Below are 10,157 nucleotides of genomic sequence, written 5' to 3'. Positions count from 1 at the left end.
TTCCTTTGTCAGACTCTTCAAAATTAACATGTCCAAAAGTGAATTCATCTCATGTCCTCCATAATCTTCTTCACTCCATAATTTTATCATTTTACTATCTTTATGATAGCATATATATATATATATATATATACATATAAAATTTGGATTGGAGGCAGTTAGGTAGCACAGAGTATAATGTGCTGGGCTTGCAATCAGGCAGACTTTTGTTCTTGAGTTCAAATCTGGCCCTAGAGCCTTACTGTCTGTGTGATTCTGGTCAAGTCACTTGACCCTTTTTGCCTCAGTTTCCTCATCTATAAAATAAAATGAAGAAGGAAATGTCAAACCACTCCAGTATCTTTGCCAAGAATACTCCAAATGGAGCTATAAAGTTTGGACATGACTAAAAAATAACGAGAAGCAACAATGACAACAACCTGGATTTCCAAATTAGGTCTATTCCATTCCCACTGCAACTCTCAAAAACCAAGACTTCATCTCTCCTTCCCTTCCTTTCCTCTCCCTTCTCAAATTTCTCATGGCATTTGTCTAAGCTTTTTGGTCTTATCAAATCATGTGTCATACTTGTGTGTAATATGTATCCCAATCCCCCTCTCATTAATTTGTAAGCTCCTGGAGAACAATGTCAATGTAGATATGATCCCCTGGGCCTAGAAGAGCACTTTGTACATTAGCTGTTCAAAGTAATTATAAATTGTAATTACTTAATAAATTCTTGTTAAATCAAATCAAATCGAATTGAAGAATATATCATATTCACCATTCCATCAGTAATTTAACACCATTAGATAACCCCATGTGCGGAGAATCTAATAAGGATTCAGAATTACCTATTTGATCCCCACAAAAGGAAAAAAAAGTCACTTGAAAGTAAAATAGTCATGCCTGAAGACTTGGCCAAGTGTAGTATCTCCTTTATCCAGTTATCTTACCTAAATTATCTTAACAAATATGTGCGGTGAAAAATCAATATTTCTCAATTCTATGGTAGTAATTAAGTCAAATTTCCTGTGTATTATCATGCAGCAGGAGGACCTCATAAAGAACAAGTACTTGAAGCATTTCAAAATATATGCAAATGATTGCACACCTTTTTTTTCTTCTTTTCATTTATAAGCAAATGAATCTCTCCTATCTTCATATAACTGCTATACCAAATAAGAAGCAAATACTTTACATTCAGATTGTCCATTTTAATACAACTCTATTCTTTGCAGCAGTCCCTTTCCTTGGTTTTTCCTTTGAGGTCTGAGACCTGTCATGTGAAGGGACACAATATGTCCTATCATGAGTTACTTGAGTCAGAAAGCCATAGATGCAAATTAGACTACAAATGTTGCCTGTATCAAAATGGTAACACTGATTTGAAATGAGTGCTTTATAGCATCTGCCAAGACTGATTTTTAGTCAATATCACAAGCTGAGCAACAGACTCAGAAGACCTCCTACAGAAGACTGTGATCAATAGATTACTGCCTAGGGGACCACTAGAGCTGGTTTCTCTGGTCTTTTTCATCACACAATTTCCTGCATGCAGGTACCAGCCTGCTCACTCCCTTTTCTAGTTGTGACTTTAATAAGTATCCAGGAAACTAGCCAAGCATAGCAGGTCTGCACTGTCTCTCCAGTCTGGGTTACTCTGCATATCAAACAGTATAGCAGAGCTCAGGGCTTAAAAAGCAGCCATCCAGTGGAGATGAGGAGACTGAGAGCAACTAAAAGGCAAATACACTTGGCCTTTATATATATTTTTACATTCCTCACCTCTGAATCCTCAGACACAATTTCATGAAATGAAAAATGAAATGAAATCATCATATTTAGTACATAAAACTTAAACAAATTAAAAAAAAAACAAACAGAAGTCATCTGAAGCAATCCCCATCTTTTATAGATGAGAATACTAAGGGCTCACCTGAAAAGGTAGTAAGTATGAAAAAGGAAATTACAAAACTTAAATTTATAATCAAGTACCCTAACTTCATATGAAAAGATTTTTTTCAATTATCATGAGTAATACTTGGACAATGAATTATCACCTCTAAAGGGTGAGATCAGCCCAGATCCAAAGATGCCTCATGAGTAGATGCATTTTTTGGAAGTAGTAGGTCCTACTGGACCAGTCTAACATATTGTGAATTAGGATAGTAAATCTAAATGTCTTGCAGCTGTGAGGACCAACAGCTAACTAGCTATCTGCAGTCTTTCGGACAGAGGGAAAATCCAACAAAAATCCAAGGAGCTTAAATTGTCAGGAATTAGCACAGATCAGATGGAAGAGTGAATTTGTTTTGTTTTTGTACTTACAGGGGAAGAAAAAAAATATTATATAATAAAACACCAAGAAGTTATAATGTGAGAGCAGAAGGAACCTTAGAGACTGTCTTCAATTCCTTCATTTAAAAAATGAAGAAACAGATTAAATTACTTTTCCAAAGTCAAACACACAGTAAGCAGTAAAGCTGGTATTGAAACCTTGATAATCTGACTCCAGTTAGTTCTTTATGGTATGCAATACTCTTTCACTGCTTAATTTCCCTCAGTCTTGGTTTCTTCATTTGTAAAATGGAAATAATAACTGCTGTTTATCAGATAAAGTTATTATGAGGACTAAATTATTATGTATATCAAATATTTCACAAATCATAAAAAGTTATAAATATTAGAATAAAATAAAATAATCCATAATTTCCTCCACCTCTTTCCAAAAGACCACATTTTGTTGTTTTCAGTGTATTTTAATTTTTCATTCCTTAAGTTTCTAATACCCTCACACCTCCTCTTGGCTACCAAGCTCTCTTGCTGTAGATCTACTTTCAACAACTTCCTCTGATGCTTTGGCTCACTCTTTTTTCCCCAGGTCATAATATAATACCTTCTCTGAAATGGGTAAAGAATACTAGAGTCAATTACAACTCTAAGATTCTGTGATTCTGTGCTTTGGTCCCTCAAGGTGTTTACCAAGTTACTACTTGCTAATCAATGTGTGCTAACTTGGGAAGCCACCATAGCATAGTATAAAAATTCTGACCTCAGAATCAGAAAAAAAACACTGGAGTAATAACTGGATCTACTTAGTTACTAATTGTGTGGCCTTGAATATGCTACTCAAATTCTCCATGGTTTAGTCTTCTCATTTGTAAAATTGATCTCATACTTTACAGAGTTTTGACGAGGATATGACAGAAAAATGGAAAAGTATAAATAAAGAGCACTAAATGAATGTCATCTATTTATCTATCTATCAATCTATCCATTCATTTATCTCCCTATCTTCTATTCCCTCATCTGCAATATGAGGAGACTGGACTAGATGATTTAACTTCATATCCAGGTCTAAACAGGAGAGCCTATGATGTAACTATTTAGCTGTCCACTGTCCATATTTTATTCTGTTTTGTTTTCTGTCTTTGCTCAGACCTGTGATGACATTGGTATAATGAAATTCCTATTATGGAACCTAAACAATTCATCTTCAACTTTCAGATTTAGGGATTTGGCCAGGGCAATGGCAGTTTAAGTGATTTGTCCATTATCAAACAGTCAATAAATCTCAGAGGAGGTTCTTGAAACCAGGTATTCTTAGCTCCACACCACACTGCCTCTCTGTCATAAGAGTTGATAGTTCATTACCCAAAACTGTTTCCTTACTCATGTGAAAAATCAAACTTATTAAACAATAACAAGCTACTTCTTTTAATTTCTTTGTTGCTTTAAATTTGATGAGCTTACCTAAGAGAACTGAGGCCAGGTTTACTAATGTCCCATAGGGAATCCTCACAATACATACATTATTATATAGCTTCAAAAGGATCTTGGAGGACATCCAATCAGTTCCTCATTAATTTAACCATGTTAATTTAAGATAGTTAGTGGTAAAGCCATGACTAGATTTCAGGTTTCCTGATGCCTAGTTTCAGCCACTTTTGTCACACTAGAAAGGCAACTCAGCCTTGTACTGGCTTCCTGAACTTGCTCTTGAATCTCTACTTCAGCTCCTGTAGAGAGAAGGCATTTCAGTCAGCAAATCTTTCAGAAAGATTCTCTGTCTCCAAGGAATCAATTCATTCTCAGTCTAAAATTGAAACCAACAGTGGCATTGGCACAAAGGATTCTTCACAGAGGTTCAATCTCACTATGTCAATGTAGAGCTAAATGGTATCTGGCTCTTCAGTGGTGGGTCCTTTCCAAAAAGTCATAGAAAATGAAATTCCCATGAGGAAATTTAGAAAAGAGGTTTCCTTTGAAGATCTGACACTTTCAAAACTGGAATTGTTAGTACATCACAATACAAAACTTGTTTTTGCTCATTGTTTTATTGAAAGTATAAAAATAAATTGAATGGACAATGTTAGGTGAAGCTCAAGTTAGCGGATAGGGGGCTAGATGGCACTGGTAAGGGATGACAGCAAAAAAAAAAAAAAACTCCCTAAAATATATGAAGCTGAACTTCAATAAAAGTTACCTAACATTGAAGGAAAGGACCTAATAGAAAACATTCATCTTTCTTCTTTTGAATTCTCATTCATGAGGAAACTGTGGCAGAGAGCTGAAGTGATTCTCTTAAGCTCAATATGTTATTAAAGAGAAATACATATGTATATGGAGATATTAATGTAGACTACAACATATCAACTTATGAGTAAGAAGTTTAAATCTAATAAAGCAAGCTTTAATTAGGACCTATTGTGGGCAAGTCACTTTACTAGGTGGAATATAGGGACACAAATACTGGCAATTCAAAAACAAATCCTTATTTTCAAGGAACTTTCATTCTATTGAAGGAAACATAGTGTATATAAATGAGTAAATACAAGATAGTATGAGCAGAAACAGAAGACTAGTAAGTAAGGAAATAAAGAAAGGCTTCCCAGAGGTGGCTGTAGAGATATCAACTAAGAAATAGATAATCACAAAAAGAGGTAGGCCTATCACAGGGTTATATTTTTAGAGTTAAAAGGTGCTTTAGATGCAATAATCCAATTTTTGTTACTTATGAGGAACATGAAACTAGAAGAGTTAAATTACTCACACAAGACCACATAAGGATGTGTCAGGGGTGAGATTTGAAGCTTGTACTTCTGTTTCCAAATTCAGTGATCTTTCAATTGTAGTAATAGAGCAGGTAGGAGAGAATCAACAGTTCAAATGTTATGAAGACCTAGGTGAAGCTTTTGTAATAATAATGGAATTCAAAGATTCCCCTGTATTGGCTTGGTTTTTGGCTTGATTGTGTTAAAACCCAGAGCTTGTTAATCCCACTTATGGGATGGACTTGTTGACATGAAAAGAGAGGGCTGAACTGGGAGGACCTGGTGACGTAGATTTGGAGAGACACAAGAGAGAGGCAGAAGAACTTTTTGGAAGCATCACCTTTGGAGGCAGAGAGACTGAGAGAATTGCTGAGGTCCATTTTGAATTGCCCAGGACTTTTGAGACCTGCCACCCAGAGCTGCCAAGGACTGAGGAGACATCGCTGTTATGCTGGTACTTTGTCTGTCTATTTTGATGTTGTTTTGCCAGATTTGTCCACTGGTGAAGGACAGTCCTGTTGTTACAGAAGTTAAGGAACCTTTCTGTTGGTTCAGAGCTCTTGAGAATGTTCTGCAGACAGAGAGTGAATACTGTCCACTGGTGAAGGACAGTGCTGTTGTTGCAGAAGACTTGGAACCTTGCTGTTGGTTCCGAAGCCCTGAAGAAGGATTTTCTTGTTGTATGTTTACAAAAATCCTGGGAGAGGGTTTTGCTAATGTTTTAAGGGGTCCTAGGACTGTTCTGAAGACAGAGGATGAATTAATGAAGAGACTGGCAATGTACCTTGTGGCCTTGCTAAGCTTTGTCTCCCCAGGAACAAAGATTGCTGAGACCTTGCCTGATGTCAAGATGAAGAAAAGACCTCCATTTGGGTATTAAGTGCTGTGCTTAAACTTGTTGGAACTCTGGGGTAGATTCAATTGTGATCGAGGGGTGGGGAACTTTTGACCTTTTTGTGTTCTATGATTGAACAAATGAATGTACTTTATTTATGATTGGAAAGTAATCTCCATTTGAGAAGAGGGGCTTTGTGATGGACTAAATGAAGGTACAGCCTAGAGGTGGAGTAGTGTTTAGAACAGGGACTTTGTAAGGTTGAATGATTGAATGAATGTAAGGTCCTGGGGTGGTATAGTACTTGGAGATTATTGAATCACACTTAGTAAATGCTGTATTTTGAATGATGTCATATTTTGATTCCCTCTGTTCTTAATTTGTCACTGAATACAATGGAGAGCACCTATGCTCTTGAACCTTGGGAAGTTGCCTTTGCTTGTCATTACATTACAGCTTTCTAGCAACTAAGCTACCTCCCCTATGACTTTTCTGGTAGTGCCATGGACCTGAAGGTAGGAAGACCTGACTTCAAATCTGTCCTCAGACATTTACTATATGTGTTACCCTAGGCAAATGACTTAATCAATGCCTCATTTTCATCATCTATAAAATGGGAATATCAATTGCAGTTAACATCTAGGGTTGTTATGAGACTCAAATAATATTTATAAAAAGCACTTAGAACAGTGCCTAGAACATAGTAGCCTCTATATAAATGTTTATTCTTTTCCCAAGAGGAGTTTTATACAAAAATATGAATATGAATCACATAGGATGATAAAGCATGGATGGGTTGAATACTGTTAGATGAAATACTCATATCACTGTGATTTGGAAGCTATTAAATTGATGAATTAATTCTTGTTATCAATGTCTGATTTTTGAAAAATGGCTGGCAAATATAAATATTGGTTCTTGTTAAAGTACATGAAATGTTGGTAAATGTCAGCAAGATTACCTATGACCATGGAAATGAGCGTACCTGATATGCACAGACATTAACTATGAAATGTTGACCTGCTTAACACTATGGTCTCCCAGTTATATAGAGAACTAAGTATTACTTTATAAAAAAAAACAGCTTGGTACTGCTAACTCTGTGCTTAGTATTCAGAGATTTTCTGGAGTGAATGAAATTGGAAATATGAATCAATGAGGCAAGTCACCAGAAAAATTTCCAATAAATATGATTTAAAGCAATAAAAAGTTCAAACAAATACATTTAGTGAAATGATGTTTTTGCAACTAAAATTATTGAAGATCTTAATCATTCTTCTCTTCCAGACAATGCATTCTTCTGCTGGCCTAGCAAAGGTGGGACTGCTCCAGGTCTTCCAAAAGAGATAATAATATTATGTTGTTTTATGGATTATAATTGCAGTTTCCATCTAAATATTAAGGATTATAATAGAAGTAATCTTATTTCTAAAATCTCATTTGCCATAAGAAGGCAAATCCAACTTAGTTTTTCAGCAATACTAAGTAAAATATTCTTAGAGAAAAACAATAATGGGTACATTGCCTATAATAATCATCATCATTTACATAGTGCTTTAAGCTTTAGAAGCACTATACTTCTACAATGGCTCCTCTGGGTTCACTCCCTCAATTAAAACTTTAACTTGATGTTTGGTTGCTCAGAGTTTCTAGGGGTTGCTCTGTGAGTAACTAGACTTACTATTGTAGTTCACAAGTCACCACTGGTGTGTTTCCATTTGTAGTAGACTGAATTAGCACTTGACAAAGACTTTTATGTAAATGTCTTTACAATAACATTAGCTGCAAAGCTCTACTATGAAAAATCACATACACACACACACCCTCCCACAAAGATACTCTGAGTCCAATAAGGGGGAGGAAAGTGGGTACAAACTTTAAGTAAAATGGAAATAAAGCACATGTATGTGGAACATATGTGGTTAAGGTAATTGCCAACTCAAGAACAGCAAGGAATAAATGGTCTTTTTCTCTCCAGAATGATATCATGAAATTTATTATGGGGTTATGTCAGAGACAGTTTATTCCACTAGTAGGCTGTATTGGCTCCACAAAGAGCAAGACACTTCATGTGGGCAGGTGACTCATTTGAGCTTTCTCTTCACAGGGTTCAGAATCTGGGTTTATCAGGTTAATCAAATGGACTCCCTGGGATCACTTGGGAAGCCACAAGTTCCACTACATATTCAGCCTCAAGTTTATCTAGGTGGTCCTGTCTTCATTTTATCTGGAATGTTACTATGCTCTCTTAAAAGGAGTATGCCTACTCCCATAGTATTGTCAAAAGCCTCATCATTTCTACTGCCTCAGTACCTTGGCTTGGTGGTTTTTCAACTTCCAAGGAAGGGAAAGAGAAAGGCATGACTTCAGGCTGAAGCTTCTAGTATAATATAAAATTGGAAATTTACGACATAACCTTACAAGTGGTCTTTCTTTGAAGCACTCCAATTTCTTCCCAAAGCAATCTGTTCTATTCTAGGATAGCTATAAATCTAAGGAATTGTTTTCCCCTTATCTGAATCCAAAACTTATTAAAATTAACAGCCATGTAGTTAATTAGTTTATTATTTAAATATTTAATTTATTATTTAATAAATAATTAATAAATAAATTATTAAAATTGACAACCATGTAGTTAATTTCTCCTCGGATTACCATCTTGGGCTAAACAGAAGTCTAACCCATCTTCCAAAAGACAGGCCTTAAAAGACTTGAAGACATTTCCCATGTGCCCACTAAGTCTCTTTTTCTCCATACTAAACATTCCCAGCTTCTTCAATAGATATCTTAAAATCAATCACTCTGCTTCCCCAAATATTGTTAAGCTAAAGACAATTCTCCAAATATGGTCTGACCAGAAAAGAGTGGGATTATGAGTTAGCTTTTTCATGTCTTAATTAGTTTTGTCTGGAGTCTTTGAAATGATAATCTTTCATGTTGTAGGGTCAGGGAAGCTGTGGGGGAAAGCAGAATAGGAATACTAATGCAAGATTTTAGATTTTTGAGCAGAATATTTCTATTTTGAAAAAAAAAAGAAAATTGTCTCTTCTCATTTGACTGAAATATTATTATCACTGTAATAAGAAGTGTCAATACTCATCAACTACATCAGAGCTTCAAGTTTTTTTTTTTTTTTTTTTTTTCTCTTTGACTTCTGGGATATCTCATTTCCCTCAGTTGCCCATTTGGAGAACCTTTATTTGATACTATACCACAGAATCATGTCTTTCCCATTCCTGGAGTTAGTAGATTCCATTTTCCCAATTCTATTATTTAAAAAGATTGTTTCTAACTTCTAACCTATCCTGCATGACTTTTCTAATTTTAGAATCTGTAAAATTCTTTTTTTAGAAGATGGCAAACATTTCATAACACTCTTCTCATCTTTTTTTTTTATTTTTATAAAGAAGGATATCTGGCTGACTTAGAGAAAACACTAAATTATTTTCAACTTTTATAGAAATATTTGCTTATAAACAATTCAATTATATGAATGTCCATATATCTTTTACAGTCTAAGCATAGCCTTATATCTATATCACATGGAGCAACTTTAATTACCATTAACTTAATTTTTAGTTAATAGTAGCATTGCATTTTGGAGAGAGAATGGAATTTGGAGTCAAAAGACCTGCATTCAAAATCTGACCATTCCTTACTATCTGTTTTCTCTGGGCAATTCTTTTCCCTCACCTATAATATGGGGAAAGGGAAGAAAAAGGTTTAATTCAATGATTTAATGAGTCTAATGTACATGTAGCCTCTTTAAACTTAGAAACCATTAGGGCATTTCACATTTCATGAGTTTGACCTGCATTTTCTTTCCAAGAAAGGGAGAAATAGAATTAGATAATATGTTACTACTGCTACATTGGAAATAGAGGAAAGTAGTTTGAAAATAATTTCCTTTGCTTGTATAATTGGAAAACTAATTGGGACATAGTAATTGAGAATTCAATGAAAAGAAGACTTTAATTTTTTTTCTTCTTGATTAATTTCTCCTTTTTTGTGGCTTTCATTTACCAGTTCATCAAAATAAAATCCTTCTAGAAAACAAATGAAATGTAAAGCACTGAAAATCTGGGGTAGACTATTTTCTCAACATTAAAAATACATACAGCTTCAGTGACATTTAGAATGCATAAAAATATTAAGAAATGCTCAGATTGAAAACCAAGATATCAGGACAATGAGAATTGAGGTGATCTTTCTTCAACCCAAAATTTTTCTTCTAGAAATTTCACCAGTGGGACTATACTAAATGTCCTAGTTCTGAAAAAAAAAAA

The sequence above is a fragment of the Petaurus breviceps genome, unplaced genomic scaffold (genome assembly GCF_028583685.1).
Source record: "Petaurus breviceps papuanus isolate PSGF00001 unplaced genomic scaffold, PetGlider_PUasm1.0 551, whole genome shotgun sequence".
NCBI classification, from domain to species: Eukaryota; Metazoa; Chordata; class Mammalia; order Diprotodontia; family Petauridae; genus Petaurus; species Petaurus breviceps.
Note: the sequence above shows the minus strand (reverse complement) of the source record.